Below are 20,607 nucleotides of genomic sequence, written 5' to 3' on the forward strand. Positions count from 1 at the left end.
ATAAAATGAGGTGGGTTCCTCAGTTCGAAAGTCCCTTTCTGTTATAACGACTTTATGTCTCCAGGCCCCCATCTCCATAAAACCCTTGAAGAAACTCCTGAGGAGGTGTCCAAGGCTGAGAAGTTGCTCTGTGAGTGGGGAAAACCAATTATATGGCTGCTGGCTCGAAGCAGATGGAAAAGATTTATTCCAGGTGGGTCCAGTGGACAGAACAAGGGCTGACAGGTGAGAGCTAGAGGGGAGCAGACCCCGGTGCAGGAAGCCCTGGCACGGCTTAACCGTGGAGTGGCTGCTGGGGAAGCAGGAACACCAGGCGCTGTCACTGGAGGGCTGCTGGCCGGGGCGGGGAAGCCATTTGTCAGGAATTTCTAAAGAGACTCCATCTTAGGACTGAAGGCTGGACAAAATCATCTTCGAGGTTCTTTCCACGAAATTCTAAAAGGTCAGGCCAAAGTTCAGTGGTCATGACTTCCAGGCCTAATCACCATTCCCAAGAAGGCAGAGCCAGGGAGAAAATGCTAGTGAACAGAATGGAATGGAAAAGAAAACACTGGTGAGTGAGACCAGCTGCGAGGCTGTTCCTGTCCTCTGGGCTTGGGGTGATGAGACCCCAAGGTTACGGAAAGGGGCTCACCGCTCACCGCCGCTGGCTCTGCCCATCCTCTGGGCCCCCCAGGGCCAGTCCACTCCCTCAAGTGATGGCAGCCACCTGACCCAGGCTGTCTCACCCTCTTCACGTCCAAGACCAACGTGCCCTCATTCACTCCTCATGCCGGTCCCCTTCCCAAGTTTCTAGAGCCTGTTTTGACCTCCATCCCCCATCCCCCAGGCTAATACCTCCCCGCCTTTCTAGTTCCTGTGACCAACCAGTCAGTTCCTCTCAGTTCTCCCTCTGAAGTTGCCCTCCCTGCCTGGCAGCTCTCCTCCAGGGCAGCAGGCTCGCTGACACTGGGGGCTCAGGCCTGTGCCACTGCGGGGCCAGTGCTGGAGGGGAGGTTGAGTCAAGTGTGGAGATTCCAGTTCTGGGCAAGGGTGGTGCATTGAGAATTACATCTTCCGGGTTCTGTTTCCTGAATGTAAGAGCTGGGTATCAAGGGACGGATTTCATCTGTTCCTCCCTTGTTCTCTCTACATAAATGGGTGTGAATAATTTGACCCCAATCAATCTTTTACAATAAAACCAAACCCGGTATCTAAGACTGTGCTCAGAGATGTGAGGGGTGGGAGCCAGCTGTCCCGTGTAACTGCCTAAATCTCAAACAGGAGCACCCCACCTGTCCTCAGACCTCAACTCTGACTTTGAGGGGCAGCTAACATGCCCCGCACTCCCCCACCCCCAAGAGAGGACACCTGAGCAGAGCTGCCCATGGCAGAGAGTGACCGAGTGCCACAGGGTCAGCTGCTCTGTGCGCCAGGCCACACTGCCCATTAGGGTCACAGCAGCATGTCTCATTCCCCAGAGCAGAGGGATGGTATTCGGGGTGAGAGATCAACCCAGGAGAGGCTCCTGGGGCCCCGAGAGATGACGCGTCTCACTCACTGCTAAACACAGAGCTCCTGGAGCAGGTGTTCTGCTTCAGGCACACAAGTCAACAGTCCAATTACAGCAGCCAATCACGACTGCCATTTCTGGAGCTTCCACTGCGTGCTGGGCTGCAGCTTCTCTCTGACATCATCACTGATCCCCACAACAACCCTAGGAGGTAGCTATTATTGTTACTATTTTTGGCTAAAGAAACTGAGGCTCAGGGAAATTAAATATCTTGCTCAAGGTCACACGACTAGTAAGTGATGAAGCCAGGCTCTGGCGTAAAGTCAGCTGGACCCTAAGGTTGGGCTCTTGCATCTCAGATTCTCAATGCTTGTGAAACGGGAACCCCTTTCCTTTCGGTTCTTCCTTTACTCTCTGGACACTGAGCACCGGCTCTGGCCAAGCGCTGTGCTGAGACATCGGGGACGCAAAGATGAACAAGGCACAGTCCCTGTGCCCTGGATTTCACCCTCCCGGGGGGAGACAGACATGGCCCAGTGCGTGCGGTGGAAGGGCTGGGCACCCTCGTGGGTGGGAACTGAGGACATGGAAGGGGGCCAGGCTGCCCCCGGGCTCTGCCCTCGAGCCAAGATCTCTGAAGCTCCCAAATGTCACACATGTCAGCAGAGCTGCGAAAAGGGAAAAGAGGGAGAATGCCTGACACCATTGAGTCCCCACCTACCATCTGTCTGGGGCACTGTGCACCAGCCCCGAGGTCGGGGCTATTATTGTCTCTGCACATGAGGAAAGTGAAGCCTCGAGGTTAACAAACCGCCAAGGTCACCGCAGCCACCCGGCAGAGCCAATCAGCTCTCTCTAGGGCATCACGCCATCTTCCCAGGAAATGTGTGGAAATATAAGAAAAGAGAGTTCTAGAAACTCCTAAGCTCAACTGCAGGGGAAAAGCCAAAGTCCTCAGAGGGAGACAAGGGGACCAAGGGTGTCGGGGCCTAGCTCTTGCCACAGAAACGCCAGGTGTGCTTGTGCCTGTTAAAGTCGCGGCCACTGCTGTCTTAAACATTCCTGTTAACTCTGAGAAGGGTGGGAAGAGACGCCCAGGGGATGGAGAATGGGTCAGGACGTGCCAGCCCCACAGGAGCTCTGAAACGAACGCCCCGTGTGTACCCTGACCTTCTCCCTACAGCCCCAGTTTTCCAAGGAGTGATCTTGGTTGGTAAGAAATTCATCCTGTCCTCACCACCTCGGCTCATCCAGGCCAGCTGGCTCTGCCGGGCCCCCTCCCGGCCTCCCCTGCCTCTGGGGGGGAATCCAGGTAACAGGCCTGGGCGTCTCCCCCTCCCCACGCACAGCGGGCGAGTTGCTGAAGGACTCCAGGAGAACTGGTAGGACTTGTGTCCCTTTTGCCAGAGGCACAAACGAACCTGCCAGCGGTAATAACAGGGCAAAGAGCGGACCCACCTGAGACTCAGGAAGAGGAGGGCAGGCCTGCCGCCAGCAGCCCCATGCCAGGGCACCCCTGCCATTAGGGCCTTGCTTAGAAGCCAGAGGGGCCCTTAAAGAGTGGGGTTCCCTGTGATCCTGCCGTGACAGACCTGACTAGTACTTCCTCCCCCGCAACAAAATGATTCCCCTCTTAGACAATGCTCCCCCCACGTCCTCTCCCACCATTCTCCCAGGAGTTCTGAGAGGTTCATGACAGGGTTTCTGAAGCATCATGTGGGAACCTCTGGGGTCTTCCATCACCCACCAGGCAGAGGCGGGTGTAAGGAGAGGAGACAATGAGGTTCTGGAAGTCAGGGCAGAAGGGATGGGAGCCACCCTTCTGGGCTTGGTGCCCAGCTGGGGAGGACTGGCATTCCCTAAGGAGGCCAGGGTGCTTCTGGGGGTGAGCACTGGAGGAGGAGCCCTCTACAAAGTTTGCTTTGCTTGGGGGGGAATTTGTTAAAGAGAAAATAGAGGAAAAAGCACAAAGCATCCGTGTCTGGTTGGGAGAGTCAGCGGAAATCAATATGTACCCAAATTCCAAATGGTGCATTAAAATGTGATGTGAAAATGAGTTTTTGGCAGATAAAATTTTAACCTTAATATAAAGAGTTCTCACATATCAATAAACAAAAGGAAATACACATCATTGAAAACTGGCAAATAGTATGGATGAGCTATTCACCAAAGAGCTTCAAATGATAAAAATCATATGAAAAAACTCAACTTCATTCATAATCAAAGAAATGAAAATTAAAATCAGATATAGAAGTCTACCAGAAAACTGGTTATAAGAATGAAAACACAGAACAATCTAAATATTTAACTCTAGGCTACTGTTAAAAACTATATTGAAATATTATGTATCCATTCAATATGATATTGTAAAAATATATACTAACAGGAAAATGTTTACAATCTATTAAGTTTAAAAAGCAGGTTCCAAAACAGTGTAATGGGGTAGGCACGTTTTCCATTTTTGTAAACACAAGTAAATCCACGTGTATGTCATAAAAGTTACGGCAGACAAAAAACCACAATGTTCACAAATCTAAGTTATTTCTCAGTGGTGGAATTATGATTTTTATTTTCTTCCGTTTGTTTGTCTATCTTTTGCACTCTTTCTACCATGATCCCATATTGCTTTTGTAATGAAAAGAAACCTTCTTGGTGACATTGAAGGAGTCCTTGGCAGAGGAAATCTAAGAATCATTTTGCCTCATGTACACTCGTCACCAAGAAGCGGCGATTCTTCTCCCAATTGCTGGTCAGAGAAGTGGGGGTGGGGTGGGAATGGGTGGGAGGAAGGCTGAGATCTGAGGTCACCTGGGGAACAGAGATGGGCATCAGGAAAGAGATCCAGGAATCTCACCTCTGAGGTTCCCCTGGAATCTACAGGAGGCCCACGACCTTGGAGAGAAAGCACAGAGGATTTGGGGTCAAGAGGCCATGAGTGAAGCCGAGGTCCATTAGTTGACACTGAGGAAGACACTTTTTCTTTCTGAAAGTCACTGTCCATAAAGTGGAAGTAACAGTAACACTGGATTATTGTGAGGATTAAATAAGATAATTATTTGCTTGGCAAGGTATAAGGCCCTAAGCAAATGTCAGATGTTGTCGTTAATAACATTCATCTCTGGTTCAACTTCAGCAAGAAAGGTAGCCAGCTGCTGAGGTCAAGTTTGTGCTGGCGGTTGAGAAGGCTGGATATGCCGGAGGTGAGGGACAACTTTCCCACATGGCTCAGGCAAACTCTTGGATTTCCTGGTCCATAGTTACATAATATAAAAATAAGAATAAAATAAACTTACTCCGAGCTCAGAAGGTGTCTGGAGACCTTCTGACTACTCTCCGAGGAAAGAATATATAGCCCATGATGAGAAATCCTGGTGAGTCATGTGCTGGGCACTGGGAAGGAGGAGAAAACAGCAAAATGCAGAGGTCTGAGAGCTCCCTCGCCTATACAGTCACGGGCCATATAATGATGTTTCGGTCAACGACAGACCGCATATACGATAGTGGTACCACACAGCCCAGGTATGTAGTAGGCTATGCCATCTAGGTTTGTGTAAATGCACTCTATGATGACCACACGACAATGCACCTAACGATGCATTTCTTAGAACATATTTCTGTCGTTAAACGGCGCATGACTGTACTTGTTTACTGATGTTTTGGCAAAATGCTTGGGGGCTGAGTTGGGTGGACCAAGGATGCCACAGCTTGTCATCTAAGGAGACTGGGAGTGGCTGAGTAGTGGTTCCAGTTGGATGGGTCCCCACCCTTCACAAGACGGGGAAGTCATGGCTTCTGGGCGGAGGTGGTAGGCACGCTCAGGAATCACAAGGTCCTCTCGTTCATAACCGGTTAGCTGGTTCTTACAGGGCCGCGCATGGTTTTCACACAGTGTGGCCCCAAACATCCTCAAAGAGTACCACTTTCTTCATTCCACCAGATGAAGGGGATTTATTGATCAGACGACAAGCTTTCTAAGCATTGACCTAGTTTGGAGACTCATTCTTGACGGCACCACTCCAAGTCCCTCAAATGAGATGCATAATCTTCACTCTCCTCTTCTTCCTGTTTTGCTCCTTCCAGGATGCCCCTCCCCATCTTTCCTTCTGTTTACCTCCTTTTCTTCTTTGGAATCATTTTAATTGCTTTCCCTCCTTGTTCCTCAGTTTCTTTCTCCTTCTCCTCGTGCCCACCTCTCCCTGGTTCTGGATCTAGCCAGCATCTTCCTCTGTGCTCTTCACGTCACAGGCACCTGCCACTCCGAGCCAACCAAGGCCAGCACGTCCTGAGCTAATGCTCGGAGGACTGTGTGGTGAGGAAGCACGGACAGCAAGACAGCCACTGGGCAGCAGCGTGGGGCTGCCCCTTCCCATCGGGGCCACCGCGTCTGTGGGCTCCTGAGCTTTATTCCTCACTAGTTCCTTCCTCAATTATCCAACAAGCCTTTCAAAATCTTCTGGTAACTAAGTTTTTCTCCTAATATTCCTGCCAACTCTATTCCCCTGCCCACCCCCCGCCCCTCCCTCTTCTGCGGGAGCTCTCTGATTTATCTACTCCTTGCTGGTGCTGACATGCCCTAGACTGAAAGCGCCTTCCCGGTGTGGTTTCGCCCGGTGAACAGAGAGACAGCGCACCTCCTTGTGTGTGGCGATGGGGAGAAGCAGTCGAGGACAGCCTTGCACTCCGGCTTGGCTGCCTCGGCTGCCTCCCTCCCATTTTAGGCTCTTCTAGGCTCTTCTGTTTATCCCCGCTATCCAATTGAGTGCCAGGATGGCAGTTTTTTCTGTCTCCTTCATTCCTTAGAACATCACCCCACTATGTTTTCTCTAATCTCAATCTCATTTCGAAATCTCCTGCCCAAGGGCTTTCCCAATGCCTCCTAGTTTTGAATCAACCTGCTGATTACAGCACACCCAGATCAGGAATAGAGATGTCGCGGGGACCAGGTCTGATACACGCCCTGAAGACACTCCTGTGCCCGAGACAGTCACTGGACTGGTGGCACCTGGATAAACAAATCTATTCCCTCCTTATCTCCTGTGAAGGAAGAAACCAAGTAGGCTCCAAGCTGAGAACAAGGACTGGCCAGACGGCAGCTACCAACCCGGCATACTCCTCCCAGGGAGATGTGTGAGGGGTGCCACAACTGCAGGCCCAGCCTGCACCGGGGGCAGTCCTCTCCAGGCAGCATGCAAAATTCTCTGCCCCCAAAAGTGCCCAGGCTCCCCCAGGGGGCCATTCCACAGGAATACACATCTTAGTTCTCCACCCATGGCTTAATGGCATAGATTTCTGGCCATAGGGACCCTGAGCCAGGAGCAGCCTCTAGAACAAACACAGAGTAGTGGGTCAGTGTTTTTTCGAACAAGTGAAAATGGGTTGTTCTCTGCGTACAAAGGTGACCCACCACCGCCTGGTAACCTGAGCACTGTTACTAGCAAGGAGGGTCACCAGCAGTCTAGACCACGGCCATGGGGTACGCTTATTCTCCAGAGGAAGCTGAAGGGCAGTTGTAGGGTTGAAATGGCAACCTGGGTCTCTGCATCGCCTTCTAGCCACCAAGACGTTTCACCTTGATTTTTATTTTAAAAATCTATTCAAAGCCCCAGTTCTCCATCTCATTCACAGAGAGCCGATCCCTTCGTCCAAACAGGCAGAGCAGAACACAGGATGTCAAGCCAGCCTCTGGGGGCTGGTCACCCTCCCATCGAGGTGATGCTGCCGACCGGAACTCAGCCTTTCTCTCTGCTCTTATAATTTGAGGAGAGAAAACATCTGATGCCACAGCCAGCTCCTGCTCTTGGCACTTGGTGTCACTCTTGCTTCACCCTGGCTCAGCTCAAAGCCTTCAACTGACTGGTGGCAATCACCAGAGAAGCAGAACTCTCTCTCCCCCCTCCCGCCCCCACCCTGCACACACCACACTCACACACACACACACACACACACACACACACACCAGGGCAGGAGCCTGGGAGCCTGGCTGTCCTGGAGACAGGGCAAGTGTCTAGCCAGAAGGATGACAGATGTGCCACACAGTAAATGGCCGGAGGAAGGGCCTCACTTCCCTGAGCAAGGCCTGGGTGGAACCCAGACTCTGGAATTGTTGTTGTTGACTTTGCCAGCATTTTCTTAAAACTCAGAATTGCTCAGAAGACAGTCTAACAGCACAAACATCTGCACACAAACCCTAAGACGCATTTGACATCAAACTGGCAAATCTGGATGGCAGAAACACAGAAACTATCTATTTATAGCTGTGAGGCTCGCTGTCTCTCTCCTTCAATGTGGTGGCTACCAAGGCTTTGTCAATCCCCAGTGCAGAGTCAGTGATTTTTTTCAGCTATGAACACCTTTTGGCGACCAAATAAGTGTTATACTCTTTTTTCGTCAGTATAATTAATACATAATTAAACTTCTCCTGTCATGCTCCATAGCCATTGCTCCACCTTCACAACCTCTCTCAGCCTCTGTTCTGCTTCCCTTTCCTCACTAAAACCACTACCACCCTCCTCTCAACAGGATTTAATGAGCGCCCACTCGATGCTGGGCTCACTCGAGTCTCCTTCTGAACACCTCCCACATTGTTTCTAGAAAATTCCTTTGTCCTTGAGGCTCTCCTAGGGGTGAACAACCCTCATGGATACAGTGGTTCCTTCTCTGGGGCACAGAGACCTAATATTCTTCTCCTAAGAAATCCAACTCCTTCACCACCACGAGGGAAGGAAAGAGAAGTCTGACAGTCCCGAAATAGCACAGACTTATGAAGAGCCATTACCCAAGAAGAGCTCGTGTGGAAAGGGCTCCCCGTGAAAGCCACAGCTGTCCTTCAACCACACTCCCAGCTGTTGCAGGTCACACCATCATCAGCCTACAAAGCACAACAATGTCTGCTTACAAGGCTTGTGGTTACCTTGATGTTCCCTGATCCCCAGCTGTCTAACTGGCTGTCCTGAGCAAGAGCTCTCCGGGAAGCTGGGGCTTCCCTGGGCGTCCCCGGCAGAATTCCGACGCGTTCTCCCACAAGGGAGCAGCGTTCCCAATTTCGCTGCTGCCTCATCTTTGAAAACATCTTGAAAAAGTGCATCAGAAGAACAACCTTTTCATTCTACCTCTTATTAGTTCCTGGAACAGGGGCCGGAACTATGCAGCCTGGGAAGCCACGCTGGAGATGACTGAGGGCTCGCGTGATGAGGAGGCGCAGCAGCCGAACGACCATTCATCCTATTTCTGGAGATGAGAGTGTTGACGCCAAGGTCAGGAAGAAGCTACTCCAACCAGCAGAACCATGCGGGGTTGTGTCCGTAGCATCTCCTCCTTCCTCTGGGGCAGCATCCCCAGGGCAGTAGATGCAAGCCCTGCACTGTGGGGGTTTGTGAACTGACCCAAGTGTAACAGTGTGTCGGGCTGCACTCCTCTTGAAGCACTTTACAGTACTTTATGACCATCATCCCATTGATCTTACCACTATCCAAGGAAGGAAAGAAAGGAGGCAAAGGGAAGGAGGCTTCTCATTTCACCAAAACACAAGCGACTGAGGGGGCTGGCCCCATGGCCGAGTGGTTAAGTTCACTCTGCTTCAGCGGCCCAGGGTTTCGCTGGTTCGCGTCCTGGGCATGGACACGGCACTGCTCATCAAGCCATGCTGAGGCGGCATCCCACATGCCACAACCAGAAGGACCCACAACTAAAATATATATATATATATATATATATATACAACTATATACTGAGGGGATTTGGGGAGAAAAAAAAAGATTGGTAACAGTTGTCAGCTCAGGCAGCAATCTTTAAAAAAAAAAAAAGTGACTGAGGAGGGGGAGCTTTCAGGTGAACTAGCTAGTACTCACCCAGAAAGTCAAAGAAGAAGTAAAATGAACCAAAACCCCTGCCCCTGGCCCGAGAGCCATAGCAAATCAGACAGACAGCTGACTTTGTGTGTGTGTGACGTCCTCTATTAGGCGGTCTCTGGTAATCTGTCAGTTCAGACAATTTCAAAAGATGGGCTGAACTTGACCCTCTGTGCTGGGAAGGTACCAAAGCCCAAAGCCCCCCGCCCTGCCTTCCCCAAACTTTGTAAATAACAGAGACGCTCACTAGAGTAATTACAAGAAAAAACCGTCAGCTAAGTGGTTTGAGGTGTGGCTGGAAGCATTCTGTGTGTTTTCTCTAAAGCCGGACGTGTTGACAGTCAAAAATACAAGTTTAATGAGCTTGTAAATGTGGAGTGACTCTTTTACATATTGTGGCGAGGGCTGGTTCAACTATTCCACCTCTGAAATCCAAGAGGGTGCTAGGGGTATTCATTCCCAAACAGTTCCTCCAGAGTCGCTCCGAGGATTTCTTCCTCACAGTTTATCCTTCCAGCCAGGGGACTGACCCAGACAATTCAAGCCCCAGTGTTTTGCAGGGGGAGATAACTCTTGGTATTCAAAGATGCCTTCCAATGTTTTTTCTCTCTCCTTCTCTCCTTCGCCTGCCCAGAGGTAGCCGCGATACCTCTTACAACAGCGCTGACATCCTTTCGAAACTTACATGCTTCTTATACTTGTCCTGGTTAAATTCCTACAAATTCGCAGGGTTGTCTAACGCTCAAGTTCAAAGCACTCTAATCTCAGTAATCATTGTTTGCATGGTGCTTTTCTAGCCTTTTCCATCTACAGTATTTCTAAACACTAATTTAATTGAACTTAAAAGATATTGTGCATAATGTGCCACAATTTGGCAAACAAATAACATAAACAGTGTCTTGCTGACAGAGTAAATCTAACTTAGGAAACACCACTGTCAGCGGTATTGGCCCACATCTGACTGCAAATCCCAAACAGCCGCAGGGCGCCTGCGAGGCACATGTGGGTGACGTCACTCACCTGGGGCCTTGCTCCCCTGGCTGGATCTAAAGGTGCTCTCCCTTTCCGGGTGGTTCCTTCTTTAGAACTAATATCTGGGATGCCCCTTCAATATTTTCCTCTTTCTCATCCATGCCAGCCTGGAGGCTAAGAACAAGCCCGCAGCTGAATACTTTGTTATCACTTTTTCCAGAGCCCCAGGACAGCACTGCTAATATTCAGGGCTGTCTGTGCCCCTGCTGTCCCACACCAGGGAACTATCTATTAATTAAACAGACAGACAACTTTATAACTATCGCAACTACACTGTCCAGCTTAAGCCTTTGGTTCCAGTTCTTTCTCTCCAAGATTAGAGTATTTAGAGGGACCTTCTCCCTGAGCGATAAGATGGAAATGTTCTCCTCAGCCCTCACAGTGGACTCGTCAGTCTACAGTCACCCTCAAATACCACACAACGCTGGCATCTGCCCCAACAGCCTGAGCCTCCTATGTGAGCTTTTGTGTTTTAGACCCTGTCATTCTCATGGGTTTTCCCGTGCTTCTGAGGATATAACCAAGACAAAGGAGACGTCCCAATCCTGTGTATGCTGGAGGAATGGATAAAAACCTCAAGACAAGGGAATCTTGGAAAACCATCATGACATCCTAAGAATTCATGACGTAAAAGTTCCCGAAGCCACTCTCCCACCCCCAAACCAGTCAGACACACAGACATACCCTTCCCCAGGCCGATTTAGCTCGACGAGATAGGCATCTCCTGTCTGCTCTCTCTCTCTCCCACCTGAATCAGAACCCAACTGGTTACCTCCCAGGGCTCCTCGGAGACATCACCCAGTAGAGGTCCTTTCTAGGGGGTGACAGCACCCTTTGGGGAGCCTAGCCTCACCCTGAGAGTGCCACCCCAATCCCTCTGCCTTTGGTTGGTACATAGGGAGGACTCAGGAAAGAGGGGGTCCAGGGATGTAGCAGCCCACATCTGAATGAGGAACTGTGCCCGGGGGGTAAGGAGAAGGCCTGAGAAACAAGGAGCTGCCTGAGATGCTGCTGCACAGGTCTGAGCTGGAAGGCTGAGCTGGCAGCTGAACGATGAGGCAGAAATGCATTCTTAGTGGTGATCAAACTGCCAGATTAGCTCAGCTTTCTTTTTCTTTTTCTTTCTTTTTTTAAACTCATCTCTGTAGCCTGTTTTCCTCCGGGCATGTGAAACTTTGGCTTTCTGCCTTCTTTAGTCCTCTTCCAGAGGCAAGAGAAGTGAGAAACCGGGTTCTGATTCTGTGCCAGATGAGGTCACGAGTGGATGGACCCTTCTCCATACGTACATCAAATATAGCCGATAAACATGTTGCTCTGACATTCACTGAGTGTCTTGAACAAGGAACCACAGCTTTGAGGAGCTGTGGAAGACACAGTCCCTGCCTTCAAGAGCTTTTGCAGGACTGATCAAGCCAGTGTGGCTATACCTGGCTTTATGCACCTGCCCTTAGATGAGTCTGCACAGGGTCAGATTTTTCTAAATGGAAGCCTCAGCCCCCACTGACTCGCTGGGTAATCAGACCCTTTATTTTCATTTAAGACTCACCTTCCACTGGTAACAGCTTTTGATAGTTGGCCTCTGGTTTTTCTGTCCTCCCTCCTATTTAAATGCCCCAGAAGAGCTTCATATTTAAATAGGTCCAAGCACTAACCTCTGTAAAGTGAAGACTATTTCTGTAAAATGAATAACGCTTTCCAAATTCATTTGCCTCAGCTGGGGCTGGCATAAATCATTTTTTCTAGGATTAGTCTCCATTCCATATTCCATATTCTTTTCATCTTTGATTTTTTTTTTAACTACCAAAGAAGAAGTCTGCCATCTAAACTGCAAAAAGGTAGGTAATCGATTTCTGTCTTGCTGTATCAAAAGTTCTTTAAGGTCCTACAAATGCAAGTAATTATTACCAAACGGCTTGCATTAGAAGGGAAGAAGAGGAATTGGCCATATTCTGACGAGCGCACGGAGCGCTGGACATCCCAGGTTTCACGGCCCAGCTTAGGTCATTCCTAAGGAGATAACGCCTGTTGCTGCCAAAAGGCCTCTCTGGGGACCACATTTTCAGAATTGAGAATTGGTGGCAGTCTGATGCACGGCCTGGCAAAGCGCCAGTGTGTCCTCTGTCTCAGAAATTGAGATTGTCCCAGAAAATGGATGCCACATGGCTGCCCACAGGACAGCTCTAAAAAGAAGCCATTCTCCGCTGCGTTTAGCTTAGTGGGCTGAACTCAGGGGTCTCTCAACCGTTTTGTCCCTCAATTCTCTCCCCAGCCCACTCTGCGCAGACACCCGGGGTTTTCCACATTGATTGAAGCAGTTTTCAAACAGTCTTCCAAACTGACCTAGCCACGATTTTCATTTTTAATATTTTCCCACCAAATCAGTCTCCCCTTTTAAAAAGCGATATGTCAGCAGTAAATGAACATAACTTCGCCTACTGATTCCAGGCAGGAGGTGTTATTGCCCTGTCTCAAACGGGCTCTTTTCAGATTAAAAAGTAATTGTTCCAAAAGAAGCTTTTATGGTAAAAATTAAACCACAGTTGAAAAGCTATTAGAAGCTGGACTTTGGGCGAATGCCAAAGAGGACAGTTCTGGGCATCTTCCTGAGAAAAAAGGAAAGAGATCCACTAGAAAGAAGAAATCTTAAACAAATGATCATATAAAAAAATTAAGTAAAGTGTTGGAACCTGTTCAACCACCCTGCTTCAGTTAGAAGGCGCTTTTTAACAACATTAGGAAAGCGAAACTAGCTGTGGGTGGGGTGGAAATGCTGCCAGGTCATCCTGCCGAGAGAAACCCAAAGATTGCGCTTACATGAGGGACGTGCCGCAGTGGCACCGCGGTGGCACCGCCGCACCACGCGGCCGCAAGGACCACGCTAGCAGTTTTTGTGGCTCCCCGCCCGGGGCGGGTGATCACTACCTCATCACTCGGGGTGACTTGGTTACTAGCCCTGATTTGTTATTCCACAGTGTGATTAAGAAACAATCATCTAGGAAAACAGAGATGCACACATCAGCGTGCAAGAAAAGGCCGGAGGGAGCAGCGAGCTTGCTGGGTCATGAGTCTCCGGCGGGGGGTGGCGGTGGGGGCGGGGAGGGGGCAGGAGGGCAGGACCCGGGAGGTCCAGTGAGGTGACGCTGAGGCCAGCCTAGCAGCGCCCTCTCCTGGAAGGCTGGGAGCACACCATGTGTGCAGGGTGCGTAGGGACCAACCTGCGCCTGCGCACAGGTCTCCTTCCAGCCACGTGCGCCACTGCCCTCTATTGGACAAAATGCTTTTCAGCTTTACTAGCCGGCTAAAGCGAAATAACGGACGGACGTCCCACCAGCTGGCACAGGGCAAGGCACAACCGTCTAAGTCTCAGTTTCCACATCTCTAAAATGGGAGCGATGGTAACACTATCTGTCCTTGCCTCCTTCAAAGGGTTGTGATTAGGTGGAAATGACTGAAGTACCAGTTTTTACTTTTGCCTGCCTTCTTCTCTGCCCTAACACACTCCAGGTCACTTCCCTGAGGTGACCTTTCTCTCCAGCGTCTCTGAACTAATTTTAAACTGTAATAGCTAGTGGCATCTCACTTTTAGTGGCTTTAATAACTTCACATATGTTTCAAACACAATTTTCAAAGCATTTTTTTTCTCACAAGCGTTTACCATAATTTAAATTAATTTTCTGGTAATTACATGTTTGGGGTCTAAATCCTCGACTAGATTCTGAGTCCCCTAAATTTAGGGACCTGTGTGTCCTTTGTCACCATTGGATCCCCAGTACCTACCTAGCATAGTGCCTACTGCACGGTAGATCCTTGATAAATATCTGTTGAATAAGTACATGGATGAATCACAGAAATTAGTGAAGGCCAGCCAGAAATAGAAAGAGCAAAGTCAGATACGTGGAAAAAATCCTTTTCCAAAAGTAGTAACAGGGGCCAGCCAGGTGGCACAGCGGTTAAGTTCGCACGTTCCGCTTTGGGGGCCTGGGGTCACCAGTTTGGATCCCGGGTGTGGACATGGCAACCCTTGGCAAGTCATGCTGTGGTAGGCGTCCCACATATAAAGCAGAGGAAGATGGGCATGGATGTTCGCTCAGGGCCAGTCTTCCTCAGCAAAAAGAGGGGGATTGGCAGCAGTTAGCTCAGGCCTAACTCTTCCTCAAAAAAAAACAAAACAAAACAGAGTAGTAACATGAACTAATATTAAAAATGAAAAGACAGAGTGATGAAAAAGTTTTGGAACTCGAAAGAGGTCATGGTTACAAGACAGTGTGAATGCGCTAAATGCCACTGAATTGTACACTTTAAAATGGTTAATTGGATGTCATGTGATTTTCATCTCAATAATAAAAAAAATGAAAGGGTAGAAGTGTAATATAATAATTATGATCCATGGTGATTTAGACACTCCACAAATACTTGATGAAGTCAACATAAAGAGAACAACCTTTATACAGCGCTTGATGGTTTACACAAATATTTCCACATAAATGATTTCATTGGTTCCTCCCCACAAGCCCAGGGCCTTGCAGATGCGGAAACTGAGGAACCCAGACGTTCGGTTAGTGACCCTGTCCCTCAAAGAGGCCGGGCACGCTGCCCCCTCAGAGGCTCCAGCCTTGCTGCCTGCTGCCCAGAAGGGACTTCCTCCAAACAGCCGCTTCTCCCTCGCCTCTCTCTGGCCCTGCTTCAAGCGTCACCTCACCAGAAAGGCCTTCCCCAGGCGCCCCATCTGAAAGAGCAGCCCACCCCCTCCAGCATTCTCTCTCCCTTAGCTGGCTTGGTTGTTCTTCAGAATTCTTAGCTCATAGTACATACTGACGACAATTTTTCTGTCTCCTTCCACGACAGCGTAAGCGCCAAGAGAACAGTTCTCTGTTATAATCCTGACATCGGAATGGTACCTCGCAAATAATAGGTGCTTTAGAAATATCTGTTAAACAATTGGATAAGTAGTAGAATTTTACCATGAACTTGGCTGGATCTTCTGAGGAGCCTAGGCTTTTTAGGCTCCACCACAAAAATGAAACTATAACGTGACTGAGATAAAATAGCCATTGTTAGAGCACTGTGACAGAGTGCCACCTTGTTCACGAATGAGTCCCTGCCTGCTCCTCTTGTCCCCAAGGGCAGGGCACCTGTCTGTTGTCTCCCTGGTGCTAAGTAGCCAGTATTAGGCACTTGTCTGTATGATATCAGTAAGAAACAATGGATTCTGATGGTACAGACAAGAACGGAAGAGCCGGCCGCAACACACATCCAGGTCCCACCCTACGCGTGCACATGGGGGGCGGGGAGTCTCTGAGGAAAGGAACAGGGAGGACGTGCTGCGCAAGGGCCAGAGTCCAAGAGCAGCAGAGTGTGACCTCACAAGCCACGCTGTGTAATCTACGCACTGTGTAATCTACACAGATTACAATCTGTGTAGAAATGGCTCCCGAGACCAAACTGATCTGCAGTGTGAAACTTGTACGATTAATTCCAGCTCCCAGGGCAAAGCTTGCAGGGCTGGCCTCTTGAGAGCGAGGTCAGTGTGGTCTGACAGGACGAATGACTCTTGCAAGATGGACAGCGAACCTCAGACCCAGTGGCTATCCCAGAATAGTGCCTGGTGGCCTCTGAGAAATTCGTGCCCAGCAGCAGCAGCACCTGCCTCCAGTTCCTGAATCAGGCGGCCAGGTATGATGGAAAATCGTCTGGCGTCGCACAAAGAATGCAGATTAGGAGTCAAACTCCTGAAGCTCTGGTGTCAGTTCTCTCTCTCTCACCTGTGTGAACCCGTGTCTCTGAGTGCTGTTTACAAATTGCAGAGAAACTCACACAATCATAAAATCCACCATTTGTCCAACCTGACCACTGCACTGGGATTGTTACATTTTTGATGTAACAAAATATTTAATACAAATACCTGTTTGCCGTCCTGTCCCTCACATTTTAACTTAATGGTACTGAACCATGTTTTCAACCTTAAATAAAGCATAAAACTTTAAAAAAATGTTCTGAAACCGAATTTCTGCAGAGAATTCCAACCTGTGTAAGCTACGGTCCACCCCACCCTATGCATACACACAAACATGTATTTTCCTCAAAAGCTTCCTTATAATACGTCCAAAGTACACAGCTCAAAATTCGAGCAAATTATTAATTACAAAACAAATTAAACAGAAAAAAATCACAGCATGATTCATACAGCAGCCGTTACTCTCGCCGTCTCCCATTGCACGACTGGTGTTTCAGTATAATTGGCGCACGTTTCAGGAACCACGACCAGTCACCTTTGCCCTGCACTACCTGGACGTAACCCTCCTCCCCATGGGCACTCAAGCATAGGTGGGTATTTAGTTTTTCTCAATCCCACAGCATGAAGGAAAAAACCAAAGCAAAACATGTTGTTTTTATCTTATATTCCCTAAGTGGAGGCCTGGGCTTGACTCGAGATTAAATGCACAGGCACAGGCTGGCATCAAACTGGACCAGCTCATGGTCGAGAGATGCAAACTCGGGCACCTGTGGAGGGGTCAGGGACCCCAGGCAGGCTGGCAGGCTGCGGCCAACTGGGGAGCGCAGGCCCCAGCTGAAGGGAACGCGAGTAGGCAGCAAGGGTTGCTGGATGGGCCCAGTGTGACGAGTGCGTCTCACTTTTCAAGAAAAGCCAGAAACCCAGGTTTTAATGTGAATCTCTAGATTTTTAAATGCTAGCAATTAGCACGAAAAACTGTTTTAAAAGTATGCTATGGGCCAAACACAACGTGTCTATGGCCTGATGTGGCGCCCAGGTAGCCTGTTGGTGAGCTCTGGAGAGAAAGGTGGTTCCAGTGGGTTCCAGGCCCGAATCTGCCACTCACGAACTGCTTCCCAGGGCGGTCACTTCACCTGCCAATCACCAGGCACTGAAATCCAGTCAGCTGCTGAAGCTACCGCGTGGTGGCTAAGGCGCTGATTCCTCCTACCTACTACCACCACATGCTGCCCTGTCACTCTCACTGGCCACTCTGGGCTCCAACTTCCTCATCTATAAAATGCAGATAATACTACAGCCCTCTCAGAGGATTAAATGAGACACTGCTTGCAAAGCGCCTAACTGCCGAGTCAGCACATTTGATGACACGTATCAGCTATTATCTATCAGCTGGTGCCTCGCTCCTCACCATCCATTCACAATTAATCAGCAAATCCTGTTAAATAGGACTTTTCAAACCCTCTCCAATCTATCCTCGTTTTCATCCCCACTTTCTCTGCCTTAGTTCACAGCCTCGTCCTCTCTACCCTGAACTACTCATTATAACCATCTACTAATCGTGCCTCCTGCTTTACTGAGCACCTACTCAGTGCCCCACAGTGACCCACTCTCACGCTGTGCCTAGTTGATTTGACCTCTCTGCTGGGTAAATTACGTAAAGCAAAGGTCTGATGGTGTCGTTCTCCCTGTCACCTACAGAACAAGGCTAACTTCCTTAAGCCTGCCATCAAGGCTGGCCCCGTGGTCTCCCCTACATCACCTCCTACTGGTCTCTATCATACTCCCTCTGCTCCAGCCACACCCAATTACTGCTCTTGCCTTTTCCTGAACCAGCCATGTGGTTCCCGGTCATCGCACCTCGGCAACACTACTCTTTCTGCTTAGAATGTTTACTTGTCCTTTTCTCACCCAATGTTGACCGCTTCTCATCCTTCTAAGTCCAAGCCAAAAAGGCCACCTCCACCATGAAGCCTTCTCTGATCACTCCCCTAAGCAGCCCCCATGGTCAGGCCCTCCCTTCTCTGCGTTTCCCACGGCACTTAGCATGTAGCAACCTTCTAGCCAATCTCACAATCTGGCCATCTACTTGTCGAGACATCTGTCTCAACACGAGACAGGAGGCCAAGGGCAAGAATCTGGTCCTACACATTTTTTGCATTCCCAACTGGCACGAAGTGAGGGTTCAGTGTTTGCTGAATGAAGTAATGGCACCGACCAGGAAGGGATTTCAACAAAAGCCAAAACATAATGTCACTTTTAACGCATTCTGCTGCAAGAAACATGGATCTTTGGGAAAACGCAAAGAAAGAGTAGGATCATAAAAATATATAAAATCACTCTGGAGCCCTCAATTCCCTGAAAGGTGTGCATTTTGGTTAATTTTAGTAAAAAAGGATATTCTATATAAAGTTCTAGCTTCCTAGATGATTGAAAATATCTGCACTTACAAGGTGGCTGCCATTTGTCACAGTGTCTCGATCTTCACTTTTTCTTTCTGTGGCTCCAGTAGGATGTGTCTGATGTCCGGGACAAAATGTAATCCAGCCAAAGAACAAGTCTGAGTATTTGGGTCATAATTTATATACAGTGCAGTGCAATCTTGGAGACCCACACAGCTGAAAACGGCCCGTCTTGACCTCGTGCCCACGCAGGCCTCTTAGAGAGAGGCAACAATTTCTCGGCGCTCAGAGAATCACCAGAGGAGTCTAGGAGAGGACGATCTTAGGAAGGCAGAGATCTGGGAAGGAAAATAAACATCATTGTTTTGCTCCTTTATGTTCTTAAAAGCTTGCCACTGAAGTGCTCATTCAACAAGCATTCACTGAATGAATGGAAGGGTTGTCCACAGCCTCATTCCCAGCCCCTGAGGCGGGATCACAGACCTGGCTTCTGCAGGCTAGGAAACTGAGCTGCAGGGCTTGGCTAGTGACAACGAAGAAGGCAACTCAGCAGAACAGTTTCCAGTGTGGCTCTGGGAACAGGCTACCTGGGCGCAGGCCTGACCCTGGCAGTTTCCAGTTGGTAGAGTTGATAGACTAATTGTTCCCATCTCAAAGAATTGTTGGAAGGATCAAATGATAGAGAACATGTAAAGGGCTTAGCTTGATGCCTGTGCAATTATTCTTCTTCTTATAAGAATTCAGTAAATGTTAGCTACCAACATTTGTCAAAAAGCTCCTACTACCAGGCTTGAGCCTTCTGCAGCTTATCTTTACAACTCTGTCCACAGCCAATATCTCTCCTTTACTGCCTACCTACGGGATCAGAGTTCTTAGAGAGTGGAAGAAAGAGCAGGCTATAAAATCCTGAACAATAAATAAGTAGAAATAGCAGAGAGAGGAGAAGAAACAGGTCACATACATAGACCACCTGGTCTGTGCCATGGCTCAAGCATAAAAGAGATCTGGACTCTCCACGGCCACACTTGAAGGGAGAAAACAAAGGGGCAGGCCTTCACACTGCTGAGGGAACATTCTAGCCCTGGACAAACTCAAGTATGGAATAAAGACATTTTCAGGCATTTGAGGCTTCAAAAAACGTGAGATGTTCTAAGGAACAGGGGAAATTACTACAGCAATTCCTCAATAGACGTTAAATAGTATCGAGACAGCTAAAGTCACTGAATGTGACGGATTGATTCATACCACGAGTACACACTGAGGGCCCACTCTGTGTTGGTTAGACGGCAGACTAGAACAGGTAACACAACAGTCACCCACTGATTCTGTTCTGGAGCTTCCATGCGAGTGGGGAGAGAAAGAGAGCGACTACAGAAGGAAAACTCTGCGTCAGAGGTGACGAGGGCTGCGGAGAAAGAGACCAGGGCCTCCAGCCCACACTTCCAGAACATAGACTACAGGGATAGAGGAACAGACTAAATGATACCATCTGGAATAACCAGATAAATCCAGACTGTTGGACATCTATAAGAAAATAGGCCTGAATTCTTTAAAAGATCAAAGTTGTTAAAAACAAAATAAGAGGGAGATTACTGTAGATTAAAAAGAGCCAACAATCACATTCAACGTACAAGCCCTGATTGGATCCTGGGCCAAGGCAAAAAAGTTACAAAAGATAATTTTTGGGATAAGGAAGGACATTTAAATACTGATTGAATATTAGACGGTATTAGGAAATTATTCTTAATTTTTAATTCATTAAATTAAAACATTTTTTAATTCATTTAGGTATTATGGATATGTAGGAGAATTTCTTTATTCTGAAGTATACAGAGATAAAGCAATTAGGGCAAACTGTTATCAACTTTGAATCCAGGTAGAGAATATTTAGTTGCTCGTTGCTCTAATCATTCAACTTTTCTGTATATATTAAAATGTCCAATATAAAAAGTCAAATAAAAAGGAATGGAGGAGGGGCCGGCACGGTGGCATAGTGGTTAAGGTCACATGCTCTGCTTTGGTGGCCTGGGGTTTGCAGGCTTGAATCGAGGCGTGGACCTAGCACCACTCATCAAGCCTCACTGTGGCAGCAGCCCACATAAA

At 48.6% G+C, this 20,607-nt stretch overlaps 1 protein-coding gene across 8 annotated transcripts in view; it reads right to left on the minus strand.

The window, feature by feature from the left end:
* Positions 1–20,607, minus strand: part of LOC106833561 (golgin subfamily A member 6-like protein 22) — a 38,102-nt gene that overhangs the window by 11,854 nt on the left and 5,641 nt on the right. For 7 of the 8 annotated variants that reach the window (XR_011495171.1, XM_014844820.3, XM_014844823.3 and 4 more), the window contains one exon: positions 18,553–18,842. The gene's annotated coding sequence lies outside the window, so the exon portion shown is untranslated. Of the gene's footprint in view, positions 1–4,785; positions 4,883–18,552; positions 18,843–20,607 lie in introns of all 8 variants that reach the window. The other variant, XM_070488192.1, reaches the window with a different exon arrangement.

This window comes from Equus asinus, chromosome 17 (assembly GCF_041296235.1).
Source record: "Equus asinus isolate D_3611 breed Donkey chromosome 17, EquAss-T2T_v2, whole genome shotgun sequence".
Lineage (NCBI taxonomy): Eukaryota > Metazoa > Chordata > Mammalia > Perissodactyla > Equidae > Equus > Equus asinus.